Source organism: Bombina bombina, chromosome 3, assembly GCF_027579735.1.
Source record: "Bombina bombina isolate aBomBom1 chromosome 3, aBomBom1.pri, whole genome shotgun sequence".
NCBI lineage: Eukaryota > Metazoa > Chordata > Amphibia > Anura > Bombinatoridae > Bombina > Bombina bombina.
In genome coordinates, this window is record NC_069501.1 from 209,357,523 (window position 1) to 209,380,983 (window position 23,461).

At 44.1% G+C, this 23,461-nt stretch overlaps 1 protein-coding gene across 6 annotated transcripts in view; it reads left to right on the forward strand.

Annotated features, from left to right (window-relative positions):
* NCOR1 (nuclear receptor corepressor 1) overlaps positions 1 to 23,461 on the forward strand; it is a 1,077,134-nt gene that overhangs the window by 108,560 nt on the left and 945,113 nt on the right. The gene's annotated exons all lie outside the window — the stretch shown is intronic.

The window sequence follows — 23,461 nt, forward strand, 5'->3', positions numbered from 1 at the left end:
TTGCTTTCAATACCATTTATAATTTTTGTTTATAATTATATGTTGTATTGGTATTATGCTTTATGACTTCGGGACTGTACAAAGCTCTTCTGTTCATTTTAAAGTTTTTTTTTTTTTTTTAAACTTCTTTTCCATATTGATTTGTAACACTTCAGTGTATCACAATTTTGCTATTCAGCAAATGAATTAATTGAGGTGATAGAAAAAACTGTCTTAGTAAGAATCTAGTTTTGAAATATATTTTAGAGCAGGAGTTTCATGAGGTACAGTTTCACACACTTCATATCAACATTTGATGACTTTAAAAATAATAATAATTAGGGTTGCACCGATACGGTTTTTCCTTCCATAAGGCAGGGAGAGTTCACGACTTCATTCCTTACTGTTAGGAAATACAACACCTGGCCACCAGGAGGCGGCAAAAACACCCAGCCATAGGCTTAAATATCCCCCCCCAAGTCATTCTTTGCCTTTCGTCACTATAGGAGGTGGCAGAGAAGTGTCAGAAGATTTGGATAGTCCTGTAATGGGTATGTTCCCTTCAAGAAAGGACTGGAAGTTTAAGTAATCATGTCAACCTCTCAGTGAGAGTATTGATGAAAGTCTGGAGATGCAGGGAAAGTTTTTTTTCTGCAAACCCATCCAGACTGCCGCCTAACAGCTCCCGGGCAATCAGTGTTGACGAGTTTCATTGCTTGCTATTACTCACTCAAGTCCATGTCAGAGACGTCGCTGCAAGACTGTCACACTTGAGAGGCTGTGTCTGTTCCACAGCATGGATCTTGGAGGTTAGATCGTTTTATATATACACTTTCTATCTATTTGAAAATGCAAGATAGATTATATTTCCATCTTAATGGGAGGAGAGTCCACTGCTTAATTAATTACTTGTGGGAAATAAGAACCTGGCCACCAGGAGGAGGCAAAGACACCCCAGCCAAAGGCTTAAATACCTCTCCCACTTCACTTATCCCCCAGTCATTCTTTGCCTTTCGTCACAGGAGGTTGGCAGAGATGTGTCAGAAGATTCGGAGTAGTCTCTTATGGAGGGTAGTACTCTTTGCAATGGTACTTGAGTCTTAAGTAGTCCTATCAGCCTCTCAGTGAGACATGAGTGAAAGTTAGAGTCCGGAGATGCAGGGGGAGTTCTTTTGCGAAACCATCCCTAATCATATTAACAGCTCCTTAAGCAATCAGCGTTGACGAGTTTCGCTGCCTGCTTTTTTTCTCTCAAGTCCATGTCAGGAGCGACGCTACTAACCTGTCGCACTTGAACGGCTGTGTTTCTGTTCCACGGCGTTGATTCTGGTAAGATCGTTTCATTATATACACTGCTCAAAAAAATAAAGGGAACACTTAAACAACACAATGTATCTCCAAGTCAATCACACTTCTGTGAAATCAAACTGTCCACTTAGGAAGCAACACTGAGTGACAATCAATTTCACATGCTGTTGTGCAAATGGGATAGACAACAGGTGGAAATTATAGGCAATTAGCAAGACACCCCCAATAAAGGAGTGGTTCTGCAGGTGGTGACCACAGACCACTTCTCAGTTCCTATGCTTTCTGGCTGATGTTATGGTCACTTTTGAATGCTGGTGGTGCTTGCACTCTAGTGGTAGCATGAGACGGTGTCTACAACCCACACAAGTGGCTCAGGTAGTGCAGCTCATCCAGGATGGCACATCAGTGCGAGCTGTGGCAAGAAGGATTGCTGTGTCTGTCAGCGTAGTGTCCAGAGCATGGAGGCGCTACCAGGAGACAGGCCAGTACATCAGGAGACGTGGAGGAGGCCGTAGGAGGGCAACAACCCAGCAGCAGGACCGCTACCTCCGCCTTTGTGCAAGGAGGAACAGGAGGAGCACTGCCAGAGCCCTGCAAAATGACCTCCAGCAGGCCACAAATGTGCATGTGTCTGCTCAAACGGTCAGAAACAGACTCCATGAGGGTGGTATGAGGACCCAACGTCAACAGGTGGGGGTTGTGCTTACAGTCCAACACCGTGCAGGACGTTTGACATTTGCCAGAGAACACCAAGATTGGCAAATTCGCCACTGGCGCCCTGTGCTCTTCACAGATGAAAGCAGGGGCACACTGAGCACATTTGACAGACGTGACAGTCTGGAGAAGCCGTGGAGAACGTTCTGCTGCCTGCAACATCCTCAGTAATGGTGTGGGGTGGCATTTCTTTGAGGGGCCGAACAGCCCTCCATGTGCTCGCCAGAGGTAGCCTGACTGCCATTAGGTATCAAGATGAGATCCTCAGACCCCTTGTGAGACCATATGCTGGTGCGTTTGGCCCTGGGTTCCTCCTAATGCAAGACAATGCTAGACCTCATGTGGCTGGAGTGTGTCAGCAGTTCCTGCAAGATGAAGGCATTGATGCTATGGACTGGCCCTCCCGTTCCCCAGACCTGAATCCAATTGAGCACATCTGGGACATCATGTCTCGCTCCATCCACCAACTTCACTTTGCACCACAGACTGTCCAGGAGTTGGTGGATGCTTTAGTCCAGGTCTGGGAGGAGATCCCTCAGGAGACCATCCGCCACCTCATCAGGAGCATGCACAGGCGTTGTAGGGAGGTCATACAGGCACGTGCAGGCCACACACACTACTGAGCCTCATTTTGACTTGTTTTAAGGACATTACATCAAAGTTGGATCTGCCTGTAGTGTGTTTTTCCACTTTAATTTTGAGTGTGACTCCAAATCCAGACCTCCATGGGTTGAAAATTTTGATTTCCATTTTTTAATTTTTGTGTGATTTTGTTGTCAGCACATTCAACTATGTAAAGAACAAAGTATTTAATTAGAATATTTTATTCATTCAGATCTAGGATGTGTTATTTTAGTGTTCCCTTTATTTTTTTGAGCTATATATATATATATATATATATATATATATATATATATATATATATATATATATATATATATATATATATATATATATATATATATATATTGTTATAACGCAAGAAGACACGGTCACAGTGTGACTCCTTTTTATCTGTATAGAATCTTGTGTAATACCCTCGGAAAGGGGTTATGGAACATTTTTTTTTACTGTACATAATAATATTTATTGTGTTTTTTGCTGCACTTGTGTGAGATGAGGCTCTGTCAGTGTGGAACAGTTAGAGAGAGATTGAGGCGCGCTTTTTGGCGCATCTCTTGCTCAGTGCAGGGGCGGTCCTGCATGGCACTCCATGTGACTGGGTGGGGCCTCAGTAACTTCCTCTTTCTCGACCTGTGTTTCGGAGGAGACGAAAGCTGTTTTCTTCAGCTGCATTCATTACTTTTGGGAATTCAGAACCTGTCCACCAGGAGGAGGCAAAGACACCCCAGCCAAAGGCTTAAATACCCCTCCCTTTTCCCCCATCCCCCTGTCATTCTTTGCCTTTATTCCCAGGAGGTTGGCAGAGAAGTGTCAGAAGATTTTCGATAGTCTCTTATGGAGGGTAGTACTCTTTGGCATGGGAATGGAGTTTTAAGTAGTCCTGTCAGCCTCTCAGTGAGAGCAGGGGTAAAAGTTAGAGTCCGGAGATGCAGGGAGAGTCTTTCTGCAAAACCGTCCCTACTCATATTAACAGCTTCACAAGCAATCAGCGCTGACGAGTTTTGCTGCCTGCTTTCTTCTCTCAAGTCCATGGCAGAGGGGATGCTACTATCTGTCACACTTGAAGGGCCGTGTTCCTGTTCCACAGCGTTAATTCCGGTAAGATAGTTTCATTTTCTTTCATTATAATTGCTTGTATTACAAAGGTTTTCCCGAGTGGCTACCACCTTGCAGGACTAACTATAACTCAGGGTCTCAGTGAGGCTCCTTTTGTATCTTTGAATCGAGGGTTAATATCTCCTGAGGGGGTTATTGAACAGGGCTTTTTATTAATCATGTTTATGTGATTCAACCTGCGTATGTGTAGTGTTACTTAGGCTCTTGGCTATGGAACATAACGGCCTTTGGAAGTGACACGGCCTTCATGGTTGAGCACGCTTTTTCTGGACGGTGCACCTGGTGACCAGGCGTGGTCACGTTTTGGCTCTCCATTTCCGCATTCCTGACAGTGTGGCGATGGAAAATTTTTGATCCGCTGGTGTCTGGGTCCTAGGTGGTGGTGAGTGCCCCAGCCATTGTGGGTGTCAGGTGCTGTCTACAGTTTTCTTATCTGGTCTGTTTTTTTGTATCCAATATTCCAGTTATTGAGGATTCTGATATTGTATAGACGAATGTCTCTGACTCAGATTATGTTTCTCCTGAGGAATACGAATTGGCCCGGGTGATACATGCCCTTCAGTTATGTTCAGAATGCCGGTTTAGAGTGCTCAATTCCTCGGGATCGGGGAATCAATGGGCTGCTGAGCCATCCATCTCTGGGGATTCCGTTCCCAGAGTGGCGAGTTCCTTTCCATCAACTCTTACTACACATGCAGGTAACCCAGATTTTGCTTATCCTTCTCTGGAAGGCGGTTTGTTCCCCCCGGAGGTCACGGCACGTTTTCGCATGTCCATTGTTATGGCGCTGGCGCATCTGCAACTACCAGAGGTGTGTTTAATATATTGTACGTGTTCTGTTGACCGGGACTCTTCAGGCATGGGATGGCCTGCTCAGCTCTCCAGGGGGGGAACGACGGGTCGGGGTCGTCTTTGCTCTGAAGAAGGTATGCTGGTCCTTTCGTTATAGACTGGTGCGCCTTCGTGTCCCTTTGAGGCACGTTCTGGCGTTGTTGGAGGATCCCATCCTTATCGGATACGGGAATTCTCAGTCTTCTACTTTGAACGGCTTGCAGAATTAGCTAGATGAAGTAATCTTCTTAATAGTCTTGTTTATTGAGTATCCTTTCCAGTCCTGAGCTGGAAGAACATGATCCCGGTCCTGCGGGTGTGTCTGTTCTTTTTGGGCCTTAGCTTTTAATTTAATCCGGTTTGGATGATTTTTTTCTTTGAGAGCAGGTTTATATATTTCCTTCGGGAATTTTTCTGAAATCGATACTTGTGACTTTTGGTAACTAAGTTTACTTCTACGAAAGTTTGTTTGATGTGAGGAAATGTTAGTCCTATGTTTAAAAAAATAAATAAAAAAAAATATTCTCCATCCCTGGGGATGACTGTTTGCGGACTTGACAGTATCGACCCTGAGTTTTGGGCCGGTCCTGATGGGGTTCGGACCCTTCTAACTTGCGCTGAGTGTTTCACATTATTATTTGCATTATTCCTTGTTTTTTTTACAAGTTCAGATAAGCATACTCTGAGGGTTCCGCGAGGCGGGGGGGGGGGGCGGATTGGTTCAGTACTTCTTAGCCTCTCGCTAGTCGACTGGGACTCGGTGAAGTTCCACTGTGACACACTGTTTTCCTTTAGATTACAATATGAAGTGGGGGAAGCAGAAAATTATGGAACAGGATACTTATATGATTATATAATATCTAGAGTAATATCTAGTTGTATATATAATAAGACTACCTGCTGTGTAGTTAAGGTTAAAGGCAAACAACAACTAACAAAGTAATTGTAAGAAGTTATACAATTAAGTACAAAGAGCTTTACTCCACATTTAAAGAACAATGCTTCTGCTTGGAGTGACTTATAATTAAATTACATTTGTAATCGTTAAATTCTCATTCATACTAAATAACTTTATTCAAAGATATCAGAAAAATTGTAAAAGAAAACACACACACACACAAATAGCTTGAGCTCAATGGGTTAAAAACACTTAAAACAGCTGTGATGCTGAAACTCCCATTGTGATAAAGCAGTTATAAATATGAGCCAGCAGTGACTATATCAAAACTATAAAAAGCCCTTTCAATCCGAGGGCTAAAGTTAAATTATGTTAGTTGTTATCATTTTAAGCGTCATTTTGAGCGTCATTTTAAATGCGTCATAAAAAGGTGTATTTCGAACAACTGTCATATCCATAGTAGAATCCTAATGGCAGATCGTGTTTACTGTGTGTCAACGGATGACAGTGTCAATGAATGAATGGAGCAGCCCAAAATGTAACGGATACATAAAGAATAGTAAAGCAACATAGGATTTAACAGTTGCATATGTAACGTCTATAATAAGTGTAACTCATAACTGAATCAGATGATTGGCATGAATGTAAATATAATTATTACTGTTTTCAGACATTGCTGAATTATCCAAGCTCTAATCATTAGTTATGTATGAGATAATCATGTCAACGCTTTTACAAATACTTCAAATCATATCTTATATAGCCTCGCCTATATAGATTAAAAGCGGATGATAGGTAAAATATCATTTGATAAGAATATTGCCCTTCTTAACGAGTTTAGCTAGGTGTTAAACTGTTCCCATTTCTTTGCTACAAAGATTAGTAGGTGATCTTTAAAGGGACAGTCAAGTCAAAAAATAACTTTCATTTTTCAAATAGGGCATATCATTTTAAACAACTTTCCAATTTACTTTTATCAACAATTTTGCTTTGTTCTCTTGGTATTCTAGTTGAAAGCAAACCTAGGAAGACTCATATGATAATTTCTAAGCCCTTGAAGCCCGCCTCTATTTTATTTACTTTTCACAGCAGGGGAGAGCAAGCTCATGTAGGCCATATAGATAGCATTGTGATCACGCCCGTGGCTAGTGGCAGACACTGCACTAATTGGCTAAAATGCAACTATATGCAAAATAACTAAAAGTCATGTGATTAGGGGCAGTCAGAAGATGCTTAGATACAAGTTAGTCACAGAAGTAAAAAGTGTATTAATATAACAGTGTTGGTTTTGCAAAAAACTGGTGAATGGGTAATAAAGGGATTATCTATCTTTTTAAACAACAAAAATTCTGGTGTTGACTGTCCCTTTAAGGAAGGGGGTAATGTTCAGAAAGGATTAAAAATGGATTCTATACTGATTTTACATTAGAGATACCAAAAATGGCAAGTGCAAAAATTTACACGTGTGAAAGGACATAACCTTGTGCATGTGATAAATGTCATGAGACAATGAGAGAATAATGAGGTGAAACATCAAAAAGTGCATAAAATATAAAATAAGTGGATATAATCAAATGATGATTTTGTAATAAAAAATATATAACCAATGAATAATAGAAATATATTATTTTTTAGTTTTTTTTTATGTATAAATACAATTAAGATGTATGTGTAATATACTTGTTATGAATACATAACTATCATGAAAAAAATACATGATCATAAAGTGTACAAGATAAATTAATTATAAATATACGAAAAAGTTATTAAAATCATTCATGCCTTTTGGTTTTACTGAATCTAACAAGTAGATCCATTTACATTCCATTTTGAGCAGTACTTTTTCTGCATCTCCTCTCCTTATCCCTAAGGATACCGTCTGTATTACTGTATATTAGATCTGTAGTTTTACTTTTATGATATTGTTGGAAATGTTTTGCTACGGAAGTTAATTTTTTACCTCTTGCTCCATCTCTATTAGCATTCTTAATGTTGTTAGCATGTTCAAGAATGTGTACCCTTACTTCACGTGTGGTCATCCCAACATAGGTCATTTTACATGAGCAGAAAAGTGCATATATCACACCTATGGTTCGACAAGAGAAATTCGATTTTAATTCATATTTGTAACCTCTTCTCTCAGTTAGTTATTATTTTGGTTTTCAGAACATATTTGCATGCAGAGCATGTGCTGCACTCTGTTTTTCGTTTTTTTGTCGGTATTGGGTGTGTGTTCCCGCGTGGGATAGAGGGTGGAGGACTCAGGGCCTCCTTGCCCCCGGCCATGACAGTCTTGCCTTTCAGGGGCTCCTTGGAATTGGACTTGTTCCTTTTGAGGTTCTCTTCCCTCGGGTCAAGATTTCTGGGCCTTGTCTATTTCTCCTTAGCGATTTTGACCGCCTTATGGGGAGGGCCGTGGGGTTTTTCCTTCTTCATGAATTTGTTTCCCTATCAAGGACGTTAGGCTATGTTGTCTCTTTCTCCTAGCTTTGCTTAGGGGTTTTGTTCTACAGAATTTTTGGATGCTATGCATTTTTTTTCCTTGGGTGTGGTCCTCTGGTTGCGTTCTCTGAGTACATATGGAGACTTGCCTTTGTTCTACTGGCTCTTTGAGTGACTTTGTTCCTCAAGGTTCTCCCTTGGTCTCTAGAGTCTTGGTGTGCCCCTGTCATGCTCCAGCTCCTTGTTGGTCGTTCTCGGGTCTTTGAGGTCCGGTGAGCCTCCTTGAGGTTCTGTGCTTTTCCAAATTCAAGTTATTCGAGAGGACTGACGACTTTTGGATAGCCTGTGATGTGCCCACTGTTAGCAGATGTTTAGCAGTCTGTCGATAGGGTTTATATTTCTTTTCTGCTGCTCCTACTTGCCTGCATGTATTATATTTCAGTCATTCTGGTATTACTGTGGCATGTGGTGTTGTCTCAGGTGTTCGCTTATCTGGGTTTGCTGCACGTGTTCAATCTCTGAATATTTCGATATTCTGAGTTGGCTTGCGACTTAGGGACTCTGTCTTCAGTTGTCTTTTAGGGTGCAGTTGCACTGTATTTAGGAGAAGTTTTTCTTCTTGGTGTCAGGTTCCCGGTTTTAACCTTGTAGTTGCTGTACGTTCTGGGGTCTGGGCGTTGCCTGCCTTCTTATGACCGGTTCAGGTCTCTGTGGGCTTGGCTTGGGCTCGAGGTTCCGTATTTTTCTTTTCTAACTGGTTGCACCCTATTTATGGGCTTTTTGAAAAAGCCTTAATGTTTCTTCCACGTCTTCGCCTTTTTTGGGGCGTTTTCGATAGTTGATCCCTTTCTCTGGTAAGGGGTGTGTTGGGGACCAACTTCTGGGCGGCGGTGGCTCAGTCGAGTCTATGTTTGCGGTTTCTAGCTAGGCTTATGGAGTATCTGCGGGTATGTGTCCCTTGGGGCCTATCCTTTTCAAAGTTTTTTTTTTTTGGCTTCAGACGAAACAGGGTTTTTGGGGTAGGGTTGCAGGCCTGGTGCCCTCAGTATGGCCGCCTTTACCTGATGATGGGGATGGGGGAAGTGGGAGGGGTGTTTTATCCTGGCTGGGGTGTCTTTGCCTCCTCCTGGTGGCCAGGTTCTGAATTCACAAAAGTAATGAATGCAGCTGTGGACTCTTTCTATCTGAAGAAAAGAAAATTATCAGGCAAGCATAATTTGTTTCCTTGTAGTCTGCGTCATAGGAGGTGGTGAGTGCCCCGGACATTGGGACATAAAGGTGCCATTTAATCTATAATCAAGTCCGTAATAAAGACTCTGTTTAGAATAAGGAAGGAGTATCCTCCAACATATCATACTAACTGTGTATACTGTGAGGAGATTCAGGTGGAACCGCCGTTACAGCTCTGCTCCACATGTTATGACAATATTACTACTTTTAAAAAGAAAAAAGTACATTTAGTACAACTGAGCCGTCCACCTCTGTGTGTTCTCCATCCCGCGAGGTGCGTTCTCTACAAGCATCTCCGATTACACAAGTAGTTCCCCAGGCCACAACTAATCCTCCCTCCAGCGGGAGGGGCCCTTTGGCCTCCAGACTTCGATCAGTTGCAGACGGCGGTTTCGGCCGCCATAAATGCGATGTCTCGTCCTACTAAGCGCAAGCGGAAGGTACCTCACTGCTATCAGTCTCAGGGGTCTTCGACTCCGCTGGATATCAGACAGATTATTCACGGAGGAGGACAATTCCGACTTATCGGAGGATGTTGCTTTTGAGTCGGAATCGGCTACTTCTAGGCCTCCATCCGCGGAGGAACCAGATTTTAAATTTAAGATGGAGCATTTGCGCTTTCTGCTGAAGGAAGTGCTTGCTACGCTGGAGGTTCCGGAACCGAAACTACCGGAGGAACTTTCGATCCCTAAACTGTTTAAGGTATACGAGGACAGGGTAGTGCCCCAGGCCTTCCCGGTTCCTATCAAAATGGCGAACATTATTAAGAATAAATGGGAACAACTGGGTTCGTTCTTTTCTCCCTCGTCTTCTTTTAAGAAGCTTTTCCCCGTTCCGGATGCGCAGCTTGAACTGTGGTGAACCATCCCTAAGGTGGATGGTGCTATCTCCACAGTTGCTAAGAGATCAACCATTCTGTTTGAAGATAGCTCCTCTTTTAAGGAACCCATGGATAAAAGGATGGAGTCTATGTTGCAGAAGATGTTCCAATTAACAGGGTTTGTGTTCCAATTGGCGGCGGCAGTTGCTGCAGTAGCTGGTGTGGCTACCTATTGGTGTGACGCACTATTAGCAATGGTCGAGGTGGAGACCCCCCTCAATGAGATTTTAGATAAAATCAAAGCCTTAAGGGTAGCGCATTCATTAATTTGTGCATGCAGATTATTCGCCTGAACGCTAAGACGTCAGGGTTTTCTGTTTTAGCTTGCAGGGCTCTGTGGCTAAAATCGTGGTCTGCTGACATGACGTCTAAGTCTTGCTACCATTGAAGGAGAAGGTTTTGTTTGGCCCAGGCCTGGATTCTATCATATCTACAGTCACGGGTGGCAAGGGCGCCTTCTTACCTCAGGATAAGAAAGCCTAACCCTTTCATGCAGACAAGTCTCAGCGCCAGCAGCCTTCCGCAAAATCTGAGCAATCAAAGAGATCATGGAAGCCAGCAAACTCTTGGAGTTAGTCCAAGCAGAACAAGAAAACCGCCTGAAATGGACCAGGTAGAGGCAGACTATCTCTTTTAGTGGGGGCCTGGAAGGGAGACGTTACGGACCTGTGAATCCTGGATGTCATCGCCCAGGGGTACAGGATAGGTTTCAAAACGTATCCACCCAGAGGCAGGTATCTCCTGTCAAACATATCTTCAAAACCAGACAAGAGAGACGCCTTCCTGGGGTGTGAGGGATCTCTCAGGGTAATTATCCCAGTTCCTCTGCAGAGAGAGGTCTGGGGTATTTTTCAAACCTTTTCGTGGTCCCAAAGGAGGAGTGCATGTTTTGTCCAATTCTGGACCTAAAGGCCCTAAACATGTCAATTTTGCTCCTGGTTCAAGAGGGGCAATTCATGATGACTATAGACCTGAAGGATGCTTACCTTCATGTTCCAATCCACAAGGATCACTTCAAATGTCTAAGGTTCTCCTTCCTGGACCAGCACTTCCAGTTTGTGGCCCTTCCGTTTGGTCTGGCGACGGCCCCAAGAGTCTTTACAAAGGTTCTGGGAGCTCTTCTCACAGTAGCGAGAGCCAGAGGGATTGCAGTAGCTCCGTATCTGGACGATATCCTGGTCCAGGCTCCATCCTACAATCTGGCGGAGGATTATTCGTGAGCTCTCCTCCTCCTACTTCAATCCCACGGGTGGAAGATAAACGAAGGAAAGAGTTCATTGGTCCCCAGCAACAGGGTGGAGTTCCTGGGTACATTTCTGACAGACCAGAGATGTTGCCAGCTTGTGTCCAACTGTCTAGGCCTGCAGTCATTCTCTAGGACATCTGTGACCAGGTGTATGGAGGTAATCGGGCTCATGGTAGTAAGCATAGATGTCATTCCATTTGCCAGGTTCCATCTCAGACCTCTGCAGCTGTGCATGTTGAGACAATGGAATGGTGATCATTCAGATTTGTTCCAAAAGATATCACTGGACAGACCGATGAGGGAGTCCATGTCTTGGTGCACCCGACCGGGCCAGTTGTCCCAGGGGACTTCCTTCCTGAGACCATCCTTGGAGATTTTGACCACGGATGCGAGTCTATCAGGATTGGACCCTGTTTGGGGTGCCAGAAAGGCGCAAGGCAGATGGACTAAAGAGAAATAGACTCTACCTATAAATATTCTGGAACTTTGAGCGATATTTAACGCTCTGAAGGCTTTGCCCCCTCTTGGGTCGTCCCAGTTCATCAGATTCCAATCAGACAACATCACCTCGGTGGCTTACATAAACCACCAGGCAGGGGACGACGACGAGAAGTTCCCTAGCTATGAGGGAAATATCTCAGATTCTGGAATGGGCAGAGACTCAATTGTTCGCTCTCAGCGATTCACATTCCCGGTGTGGGCAACTGGGAAGCGGATTTTCTGAGCAGACAGACGTTTCATCCAGGGGAATGGTCTCTCCACCCTGAGATGTTTGCGGAAATCTGTAGCAGATGGGGGACGCTGGAAATAGATCTCACGGTGTCCAGACTAAATTGCAAGCTACGCAGATACGGGTCGCGATCCAGGGATCCCCAGACGGTGGTACCCTGGGACTTTAACCTAATCTATATATTTCCACTGTTACCTCTTCTACCTCGAGTAATGACCCGCATCAAGCAGGAGCAAGTTCGGCTATTCTGATTGCTCTGTCGTGGCCGTGGAGGATGTGGTTTGCGGATCTAGTGGCGATGTCGTCATATCCGCCGTGGAAGTTAACTTGTCGCAAGGATCTGCTAGTTCAAGGTCTTTTTCCACATGAAAATCTCGATTCAATGAGACTGCGTGGGGATTGAACGCCTAGTCTTATCCAAGAGAGGTTTTTCGGAAAGAGTGATCGACACACTCGTCCAGGCCAGGAAGCCGGTCACTAGACTCATCTACCACAAGGTGTGGAGGACCTACATGTCCTGGTGTGATGAACGAGGATAGCCATGGCACAAGGTCAAGGTATCCAGGACTTTGGCTTTTCTCCAGGATGGTCTAGATAAGGGTCTTTCTGCCAGTTCCCTAAGGGGACAAATCTTCTTTATCGGTACTGTTGCATAAGAAGCTTGCGGAGCTTCCTGACAATCAGTCCTTTTTTTTCAGGCTCTGGTTATGATTTGACTGGTCTTCAGAAATCCGGCTCCTCCCTGGAGCTTAAACTTGGTGCTTAAGGTTTTGCAGAGGGCTCCGTTTGAGCCTATGCATGCCCTGGAGATTAAGATTATCTCATGGAAGTTCCTGTTATTGGCTATTGCATCGGCACGCAGAGTCTCTGAGTTGGTGGCCTTACAATTTGAGCCTCCTTACTTGGTTTTTCATGCTGAAAAAGCTGTTCTGCAAACCGGTTTGGGATTTCTTCCCAAGCTAGTGTTCAGTTGTAACATTAACCAGGAAATAGTGGTTCCTTCCTTGTGTCCTAACTCTTCCTCTTCGAAGGAGAGGTTACTTCATAATCTGGATGTGGTTCGGGCCTTGAAGTTTTATCTTCAAGCCACAAAGGAGTTCAGACAGACGTCATTTTTATTCGTTGTGTATTCTGGAAGGCCCAGGGGGCAAAGGTCCTCTAAAACTTCTATCTTTTTGGTTGAGAAGTATGATACGTCTGGCAGACGTGATACAAGCCTCCTCAGAGAATTATGGCTTTGACCTCTTCTTGGACTTTTAAGAATGAGGCCTCTATGGAGCAGATTTGTAAGGCGGCAACCTGGTCATCCTAACATACTTTTGCAAAGTTTTACAAATTTTCAGTTTTTGCTTCGGCGGAAGCAGCTTTTGGGGGAGAGGTTCTACAGGCTGTGGTGCCCTCAGTATAGGGTCCGCCTCCTTTACCCTTCCGTTTTCTTCATTCAGTGTCCTCTAGAGCTTGGGTGACACAAGTGATGAATGAAGCAGTGGAATCTCTGCCCCTTTAGATGGAAAACATAAATTAAGCTTAACTGATAATTTCATTTCCATTGTGGGGAGGAGAGTCCACTGCACCCGTCTGTTCTCCGGTGGGCGGACCTAAATTTATTTAGGTTCTTCTGGCACCATTTGTACCCAGATATTTCTCCTACTGTTCCTCCTTCCCTTGGCAGAATGGGGGGGGGGGGATGAGGGAAGTGGGGGAGGTATTTATAGCTGCTTTTATGTGAGAGTTTTTGGGCTCATAGACTGTGTGCTTTTGGCTTGGAACAAACAGGTTTCACTTTCATTTTTGTGTGTTGCGCAGCTCATAATAGCTTGGTGCCTTTTTTATAGCAGGGGAAGCACTGTCATACGCACAACGTGACTGGTGCGGTCTTTTCCTTTTTCCTTACGATCTTGCTGCAAACATCGCTCCTAAGAAGAGCGTGTTCTCTTCTAGCTGTCTGGGTCTAGGAGGTGGTGAGTGCCCCAGCCATTGGGATTATAAAAGTGCAGTTTTTTTGAATAAAGTGTTTACTTTTTGTTTGTCCTTCTGTGAATATATCCTAGCTATGTAGGACTCTGATATTACATTAGAAGGTTCCGCTCCTTGTGTACTGATTAATAATTCCTGTTTATATTGTGAGGAGGCCGTGGTTTGCCCGCCTGCTCAATTTTGTTCCATTTGCCTAAGCACTGTTCTATAGTCTAAGACGAGAGACAAGCCTGCTAAAACTCATAGCCCTATTAGCCCCTCTGAGCCGTCTACCTCTCAGGAATCTGGGTCCGGAAAGATTACTACCCTTTCTACACTACCTGCTCCACATGCATTTCCCCGCGGCTCAACTAATCCTCCATCTGGAGGGGCCTTTTCTCTTGTTAAGTTTATCCAGTCCACGGATCATCCATTACTTGTGGGATATTCTCCTTCCCAACAGGAAGTTGCAAGAGGATCACCCACAGCAGAGCTGCTATATAGCTCCTCCCCTCACTGCCATATCCAGTCATTCTCTTGCAACTCTCAACTAAGATGGAGGTCGTAAGAGGACTGTGGTGTTTTATACTTAGTTTATTTCTTCAATCAAAAGTTTGTTATTTTTAAATGGTACCGGAGTGTACTGTTTATCTCAGGCAGTATTTAGAAGAAGAATCTGCCTGCGTTTTCTATGATCTTAGCAGAAGTAACTAAGATCCTTTGCTGTTCTCACATATTCTGAGGAGTGAGGTAACTTCAGAGGGGGAATAGCGTGCAGGTTTTCCTGTAATAAGGTATGTGCAGTTAAAATATTTTTCTAGGGATGGAATTTGCTAGAAAATGCTGCTGATACCGAAGTAATGTAAGTAAAGCCTTAAATGCAGTGATAGCAACTGGTATCAGGCTTATTAATAGAGATACATACTCTTATAAAACTGTATTTTAAAACGTTTGCTGGCATGTTTAATCGTTTTTTACATATGTTTGGTGATAAAACTTATTGGGGCCTAGTTTTTTCCACATGGCTGGTTTGAATTTTGCCTAGAAACAGTTCCCTGAGGCTTCCCACTGTTGTAATATGAGTGGGAGGGGCCTATTTTGGCGTTTTTTTTGCACAGCAAAAATTAAAGACACAGACATCCAGCTTCTTCCTGCATGATCCAGGACTTCTCTGAAGGGCTCAAAAGGCTTCAAAAGTCGTATTGAGGGAGGTAAAAAGCCACAGTAGAGCTGTGGCAGTTGTTGTGACTGTTTAAAAAACGTTTTTGTCATTTGTTATTCCGTTATTGGTATTAAGGGGTTAATCATCCATTTGCAAGTGGGTGCAATGCTCTGCTAACTTATTACATACACTGTAAAAATGTTGTTAGTGTAACTGCATTTTTTCACTGTTAATTCAAAATTTGGGAAAATTTGTGTTTCTTAAAGGCGCAGTAACGTTTTTTATATTGCTTGTAAACTTGTTTTAAAGTGTTTTCCAAGCTTGCTAGTCTCATTGCTAGTTTGTTTAAACATGTCTGACACAGAGGAACCTACTTGTTCATTATGTTTGAAAGCCATGGTGGAGCCCCATAGGAGAATGTGTACTAAATGTATTGATTTCACCTTAAACAGTAAAGATCAGTCTTTATCTATAAAAGAATTATCACCAGAGGGTTCTGTCGAGGGGGAAGTTATGCCGGCTAACTCTCCCCACGTGTCAGACCCTTCGCCTCCCGCTCAGGGGACGCACGCTAATATGGCGCCAAGTACATCAGTGACGCCCATAGCGATTACCTTGCAGGACATGGCTGCAATCATGAATAATACCCTGTCAGAGGTATTATCTAGATTGCCTGAATTAAGAGGCAAGCGCGATAGCTCTGGGGTTAGGAGAGATACAGAGCGCGCAAATGCTGTTAGAGCCATGTCTGATACTGCGTCACAGTATGCAGAACATGAGGACGGAGAGCTTCAGTCTGTGGGTGACATCTCTGACTCGGGGAAACCTGATTCAGAGATTTCTAATTTTAAATTTAAGCTTGAGAGCCTCCGTGTATTGCTTGGGGAGGTATTAGCTGCTCTGAATGACTGTAACACAGTTGCAATTCCAGAGAAATTGTGTAGGCTGGATAGATACTATGGGGTGCCGGTGTGTACTGAGGTTTTTCCTATACCTAAAAGGCTTACAGAAATTATTAGCAAGGAGTGGGATAGACCTGGTGTGCCCTTTTCCCCACCTCCAATATTTAGAAAAATGTTTCCAATAGACGCCACTACACGGGACTTATGGCAGACGGTCCCTAAGATGGAGGGAGCAGTTTCTACTTTAGCAAAGCGTACCACGATCCCGGTTGAGGACAGTTGTGCTTTTTCAGATCCAATGGATAAAAAATTGGAGGGTTACCTTAAGAAAATGTTTATTCAACAAGGTTTTATTTTACAGCCCCTTGCATGCATTGCGCCTGTCACTGCTGCGGCGGCATTCTGGTTTGAGGCCCTGGAAGAGGCCATCCAGACAGCTCCATTGAATGAAATTATTGACAAGCTTAGAACGCTTAAGCTAGCTAACTAATTTGTTTCTGATGCCATTGTTCATTTGACTAAACGAACGGCTAAGAATTCTGGATTCGCCACCCGGGCACGTAGGGCGCTATGGCTTAAATCCTCGTCAGCTGACGTGACTTCAAAGTCTAAATTACTCAACATTCCTTTCAAGGGGCAGACCTTATTCGGGCCTGGCTTGAAGGAAATTATTGCTGACATTACTGGAGGCAAGGGTCATACCCTTCCTCAGGACAGGGCCAAATCAAAGGCCAAACAGTCTAATTTTCGTGCCTTTCGAAATTTCAAGGCAGGAGCAGCATCAACTTCCTCCGCTTCAAACAAGAGGGAACTGTTGCTCATTCCAGACAGGCCTGGAAACCTAACCAGTCCTGGAACAAGGGCAAGCAGGCCAGAAAGCCTGCTGCTGCCCCCAAGACAGCATGAAGGAATGGCCCCCTATCCGGAAACGGATCTAGTGGGGGGCAGACTTTCTCTCTTCGCCCAGGCGTGGGCAAGAGATGTTCAGGATCCCTGGGCGTTAGAGATCATATCTCAGGGATATCTTCTGGACTTCAAAGCTTCTCTTCCCACAAGGGAGATATCATCTTTCAAGGTTATCAGCAAACCAGATAAAGAAAGAGGCATTCCTAAGCTGTGTGCAAGACCTCCTAGTAATGGGAGTGATCCATCCAGTTCCGCGGATGGAACAAGGACAGGGATTTTATTCAAATCTGTTTGTGGTTCCCAAAAAAGAGGGAACCTTCAGACCAATCTTGGATCTAAAGATCTTAAATTCCTCAGAGTTCCATCATTCAAAATGGAAACTATTCGGACCATCCTACCCATGATCCAAGAGGGTCAGTACATGACCACAGTGGACTTAAAGGATGCCTACCTTCACATACCGATTCACAAAGATCATCATCGGTTCCTAAGGTTTGCCTTTCTAGACAGGCATTACCAATTTGTAGCTCTTCCCTTCGGGTTGGCCACTGCCCCGAGAATTTTTACAAAGGTTCTGGGCTCACTTCTGGCGGTTCTAAGACCGCGAGGCATAGCGGTGGCTCCGTATCTAGACGACATCCTGATACAGGCGTCACGCTTTCAAATTGCCAAGTCTCATACAGAGATAGTTCTGGCATTTCTGAGGTCGCATGGGTGGAAAGTGAACGTGGAAAAGAGTTCTCTATCCCCACTCACAAGAGTCACCTTCCTAGGGACTCTTATAGATTCTGTAGAGATGAAAATTTACCTGACGGAGTCCAGGTTATCAAAACTTCTAAATGTTTGCTGTGTCCTTCATTCCATTCCACGCCCGTCAGTGGCTAAGTGCATGGAAGTAATCGGCTTAATGGTAGCGGCAATGGACATAGTGCCATTTGCGCGCCTGCATCTCAGACCGCTGCAATTATGCATGCTAAGTCAGTGGAATGGGGATTACTTAGATTTGTCCCCTCTACTAAATATGGATCAAGAGACCAGAGATTCTCTTCTCTGGTTGCTTTCTCTTGTCCATCTGTCCAAGGCTATGACCTTTCGCAGGCCAGATTGGACGATTGTAAGAACAGATGCCAGCCTTCTAGGTTGGGGCGCAGTCTGGAACTCCCTGAAGGCTCAGGGATCGTGGACCCAGGAGGAGAAACTCCTCCCAATAAATATTCTGGAGTTAAGAGCAATATTCAATGCTCTTCTAGCTTGGCCTCAGTTAGCAACACTGAGGTTCATAAGATTTCAGTCGGACAACATCACGACTGTGGCTTACATCAACCATCAAGGGGGAACCAGGAGTTCCCTAGCGATGTTAGAAGTCTCAAAGATAATTCGCTGGGCAGAGTCTCACTCTTGCCACCTGTCAGCAATCCACATCCCAGGCGTAGAGAACTGGGAGGCGGATTTTCTAAGTCGTCAGACTTTTCATCCGGGGGAGTGGGAACTCCATCCGGAGGTGTTTGCTCAACTGGTCCATCGTTGGGGCAAACCAGAACTGGATCTCATGGCGTCTCGCCAGAACGCCAAGCTTCCTTGTTACGGATCCAGGTCCAGGGACCCGGGAGCAACGCTGATAGATGCTCTAGCAGCTCCTTGGTTCTTCAACCTGGCCTATGTGTTTCCACCGTTTCCTCTGCTCCCTCGACTGATTGCCAAAATCAAACAGGAGAGAGCATCGGTGATTCTGATAGCGCCTGCGTGGCCACGCAGGACCTGGTATGCAGACCTAGTGGACATGTCATCTCTTCCACCATGGACTCTGCCTCTGAGGCAGGACCTTCTAATACAAGGTCCTTTCAATCATCCAAATCTAATTTCTCTGAGACTGACTGCATGGAGATTGAACGCTTGATTCTATCAAGGCGTGGCTTCTCCGAGTCAGTCATTGATACCTTAATACAGGCTCGGAAGCCTGTCACCAGGAAAATCTACCATAAGATATGGCGTAAATATCTTTATTGGTGTGAATCCAAGAGTTACTCATGGAGTAAGGTTAGGATTCCTAGGATATTGTCCTTTCTCCAAGAGGGTTTGGACAAAGGCTTATTAGCTAGTTCTTTAAAAGGACAGATCTATGCTCTGTCTATCCTTTTGCACAAGCGTCTGGCAGAAGTTCCAGACGTCCAGGCATTTTGTCAGGCTTTGGTTAGGATTAAGCCTGTGTTTAAAACTGTTGCTCCCCCGTGGAGCTTAAACTTGGTTCTTAAAGTTCTTCAGGGAGTTCCGTTTGAACCCCTTCATTCCATTGATATTAAACTTTTATCTTGGAAAGTTCTGTTTTTGATGGCTATTTCCTCGGCTCGAAGAGTCTCTGAGTTATCAGCCTTACATTGTGATTCTCCTTATCTGATATTTCATTCAGACAAGGTAGTTCTGCGTACCAAACCTGGGTTTTTACTTAAGGTGGTTTCTAACAGGAATATCAATCGAGATTGTTGTTCCATCATTGTGTCCTAATCCTTCTTCAAAGAAGGAACGTCTTTTGCATAATCTGGACGTAGTCCGTGCCTTGAAGTTTTACTTACAGGCTACTAAAGATTTTCGTCAAACATCTGCTCTGTTTGTCGTTTACTCTGGACAGAGGAGAGGTCAAAAAGCTTAGACAACCTCTCTCTCCTTTTGGCTTCGGAGCATAATACGCTTAGCCTATGAGACTGCTGGACAGCAGCCCCCTGAAAGGATTACAGCTCATTCTACTAGAGCTGTGGCTTCCACCTGGGCCTTTAAAAATGAGGCCTCTGTTGAACAGATTTGCAAGGCTGCGACTTGGTCTTCGCTTCACACCTTTTCAAAATTTTACAGATTTGACACTTTTTTGCTTCTTCGGAGGCTGTTTTTGGGAGAAAGGTTCTACAGGCAGTGGTTCCTTCCGTTTAAGTTCCTGCCTTGTCCCTCCCATCATCCGTGTACTTTAGCTTTGGTATTGGTATCCCACAAGTAATGGATGATCCGTGGACTGGATACACTTAACAAGAGAAAACATAATTTATGCTTACCTGATAAATTTATTTCTCTTGTAGTGTATCCAGTCCACGGCCCGCCCTGTCCTTTTAAGGCAGGTCTAAATTTTAATTAAACTACAGTCACCACTGCACCCTATGGTTTCTCCTTTCTCGTCTTGTTTCGGTCGAATGACTGGATATGGCAGTGAGGGGAGGAGCTATATCTCAGCTCTGCTGTGGGTGATCCTCTTTCAACTTCCTGTTGTCAAGGAGAATATCCCACAAGTAATGGATGATCCGTGGACTGGATACACTACAAGAGAAATAAATTTATCAGGTAAGCATAAATTATGTTTTTTCTGCGGTTACAATCAGCTTTATCTGCGGTCCTGAGTGCCTTACCTCCCTCTAACAAATGCAAGAGAAAGGTTAAACATAGTTCTCCTGACTTAGTACCTAAATCTGACAAATATTTAGATGACTATGTCCCAGCTTTCCGAAGAGGAGTTAATTTCTGTAGCTTCAGAGGGTGAACTTTCTGAGTCAGAGATTTCAGTTACTAAACCTCCTTTAGTGGAGGAACCCTCCTTTTAGATTTAAAATTGAGCATCTGCGTTTTTTATTAAAGGAGGTTCTGTCTACGCTAGAGGTTGCAGAGGCTACTCTCCCTGAGGAACCTAAGATCCCTAAATTAGACAGGGTTTATGAAGACAGGTAGGTCCCTCTGACTTTTCCTGTGCCAGTTAATATGGCGAACATTATTAGTAGCGAATGGGAAAGAATAGGATATTCTTTTTCCCCCTTGTCTACTTTTAAAAAATGTATTCCCGGTCCCTGACTCAATTAGATTTGTGAGACTCCATCCCAAAGGTGGATGGTGCTATTTCTACGCTGGCTAAGGGAAGTTCCGGGAAGCTCTTCTTTTAGAGAGCATATGGATAAGAAAATCTCTAAACTTTTCTGAGGAAGATGTTTCAACATATGGGCTTTTTATTTTAACCGGCGGCAGCTGTAGCCGCGGTTGCTGGAGCAACTACTTACTGGTGCGACTGTCGGAGCTCATTGAGGTGGAGACTCCCCTCGGGGATATTCAGGAGAGAATTAAGGGTCTGAGAATGGCTAACTCCATCTGTGACGCGGATATGCAGATTATAGGCATAAATGCAAAGGCTTCTGGCTTTGAGGTCCTAGCCTGCAGGGCTCTTTGGTTGAAGTCTTGGTCTCCGAATATGACTTCAAAATCCAGACTCCTTTCTTGTTCGTTCAAGGGGAATATTTTGTTCGGTCCAGGGCTGGACTCCATTATTTCTACTGTTACCGGAGGAATTGGTGCCTTCCTACTACAGGACAAGAAAAATAGGTCTAAGAGACGGCATATGTCTAATTTTCTTTACTCAAATCACAACAGCAATCCTCCAAGTCTGAGCAGCCCAAGAGTATTTGGAAGCCGGCTCAGTTTCTGGAATAAGTCCAAACAGACTAAGAAGCCCACCAAGAACAAATCGTCATGAAGGGTCGGATCAGTTAATTAGGTATCTTCTTTAAATTACCTCACATGCTCACTTTGTTGCAGTGGTTAAGCAGCTATAATTTGCTAAACATATCTGCAGGGGCCTCCACTAATGGGGATGTTTGTATATGCTACCATTTTTGCACTATGTTTTTAATCTCTTTTGGAAAATTGAAGCCGTTATTTATAAGTCAAAAATTAGTGTGCTATTTTAGAGTTTGATACTTACTTAAGCCAATTGAAACAATAGTCTTCACTGCAGGGGTACATTGTGTGTGTGTTTTGTTTTTTCCCTCTTCACTCAGGGATGAATTCAGGATAATTTCTCCAAGATTTTGAGTGAATCAGGGGTAAAGAAATACCTTAATTATGGCATGTCAGTACTCACGGATAAATCACTAAATTTACTTTATTTACTTGAACTTAATGGGCTCTCTATTGGGTCAGCATTCTGTGAGAAAGAAAGGCCTTAGCAAGCAAGATACACTGGGAGTGGGGGAGGGGGTGCTGCAGGCCAGGTAAGTGACTCAGACACTAAAAACAGCCCAGGAACTACCCCTACTACACTCCTTGTATAGGTATTATTATTATTATTATTTATTTATAAAGCGCCAACAGATTCTGCAGCGCTGTCCATGGGTACAAAGATAAAAGTACAGTACAATATGAGACACCAGACAAAGTTTAACAAACACATACAGGGGGAATTGAGGGCCCTGTTCCCGTGGGGACTTACAATCTAGATGGGTAGAAGGGTGAGAAACAGTAGGTGAGGACTGCAAAGGTGGGAATGATGTTAGTGTGGAGTTAGATGAGGACAGCTATTAGGCAAGTCAAATTAATTTGTTACTGATTTGGAGATAGCCTTCCCTGAACAAAAATGTCTTTAGGGAGCGTTAAAAGGAGGAGAGGTTAGGATAAAGTCTGACAGCTCGAGGAAGTGCGTTCCAGAGGGTTGGTGCTGCACGAGAGAAGTCCTGTAGTCTAGCATTGGGAGGAGGTGATGGTAGAAGATGCAAGGAGCAGGTCATTGTTGGATCTTGGGGGGCAGGCTGGAGTATAGTATATTGAGTGAGGACAGGTAGGGGGGGGGGGTTTGTTGGTCAGGGTGAGAATTTTTAATTTAATTCTGCAGTGAATGGGGGAGCCAGTGAAGAGACTCACAGAGAGGTGTTGCAGGTACAGAACGTTGGATTAACCTAGCAGAGTCATTTAGGATGAATTAAAGAGGTGAGATGTGGGAGAGAGGAAGGCCAGTTAGTATGTTATTACAGTAGTCAAGTCGGGAAATTACCAGGGAATGGATTAACTGTTTATTAGTTTCAGCACTCAGATACGGACGCGTTTTTGAGATATTGTGTAGGTGGTTGCGACAGGATGAAGAGAGCTATTGGATGTGGGGTATGAAGGACAGATTGAAATCAAGTGTAACTCCTAGGCAGCGGACTTGGGGGAGATAGTGGTGTCACCAACAGTGATTGAAAAGTTAGAAACCAGGGTAGAATTAGAGGGGGGGGGGTTTAGAAGGAGCTCAGTCTTAAAAATGTTGATTTTTAGGTGGTGAGAGGCCATCCAAGAGGAAATGCCAGATAAGCAGACACTGTTGTGAGAATGGACAGAAGGAGAGAGTGCAGGGGTGGATAGGTAGATCTGAGTATCATCAGCGTAGAGGTGATAGTTAAAGCCATAGCTACTGATAAGTTTACCCAGTGAGGATGTATTAATAGAGAAGAGTAGAGGACCCAGAACAGAGCCTTGAGGTACTCCAACAGACAGAGGCATTGGATAGTAGGAGTCGCCAGCAAAGGAGACAGAAAAGAACCTATTATAAAGATGAGTGGATCCAGGAGAGAGAAGTGTCAGAGAGCCCAAGGGAGCTGAGAGTCCGTAGGAGAAGGGGATGGTCAACGGAGTCAAAGGCAGCAGACAGGTCAAGTAATACAAAAAAAAGAGCAGTGGTCGTAGTTTTTAGCAGAAATACGATCGTTTGTAACCTTGGTGAGGGCAGTCTCAGTTAAGTGTTGTGGACGGAAGCCAGAT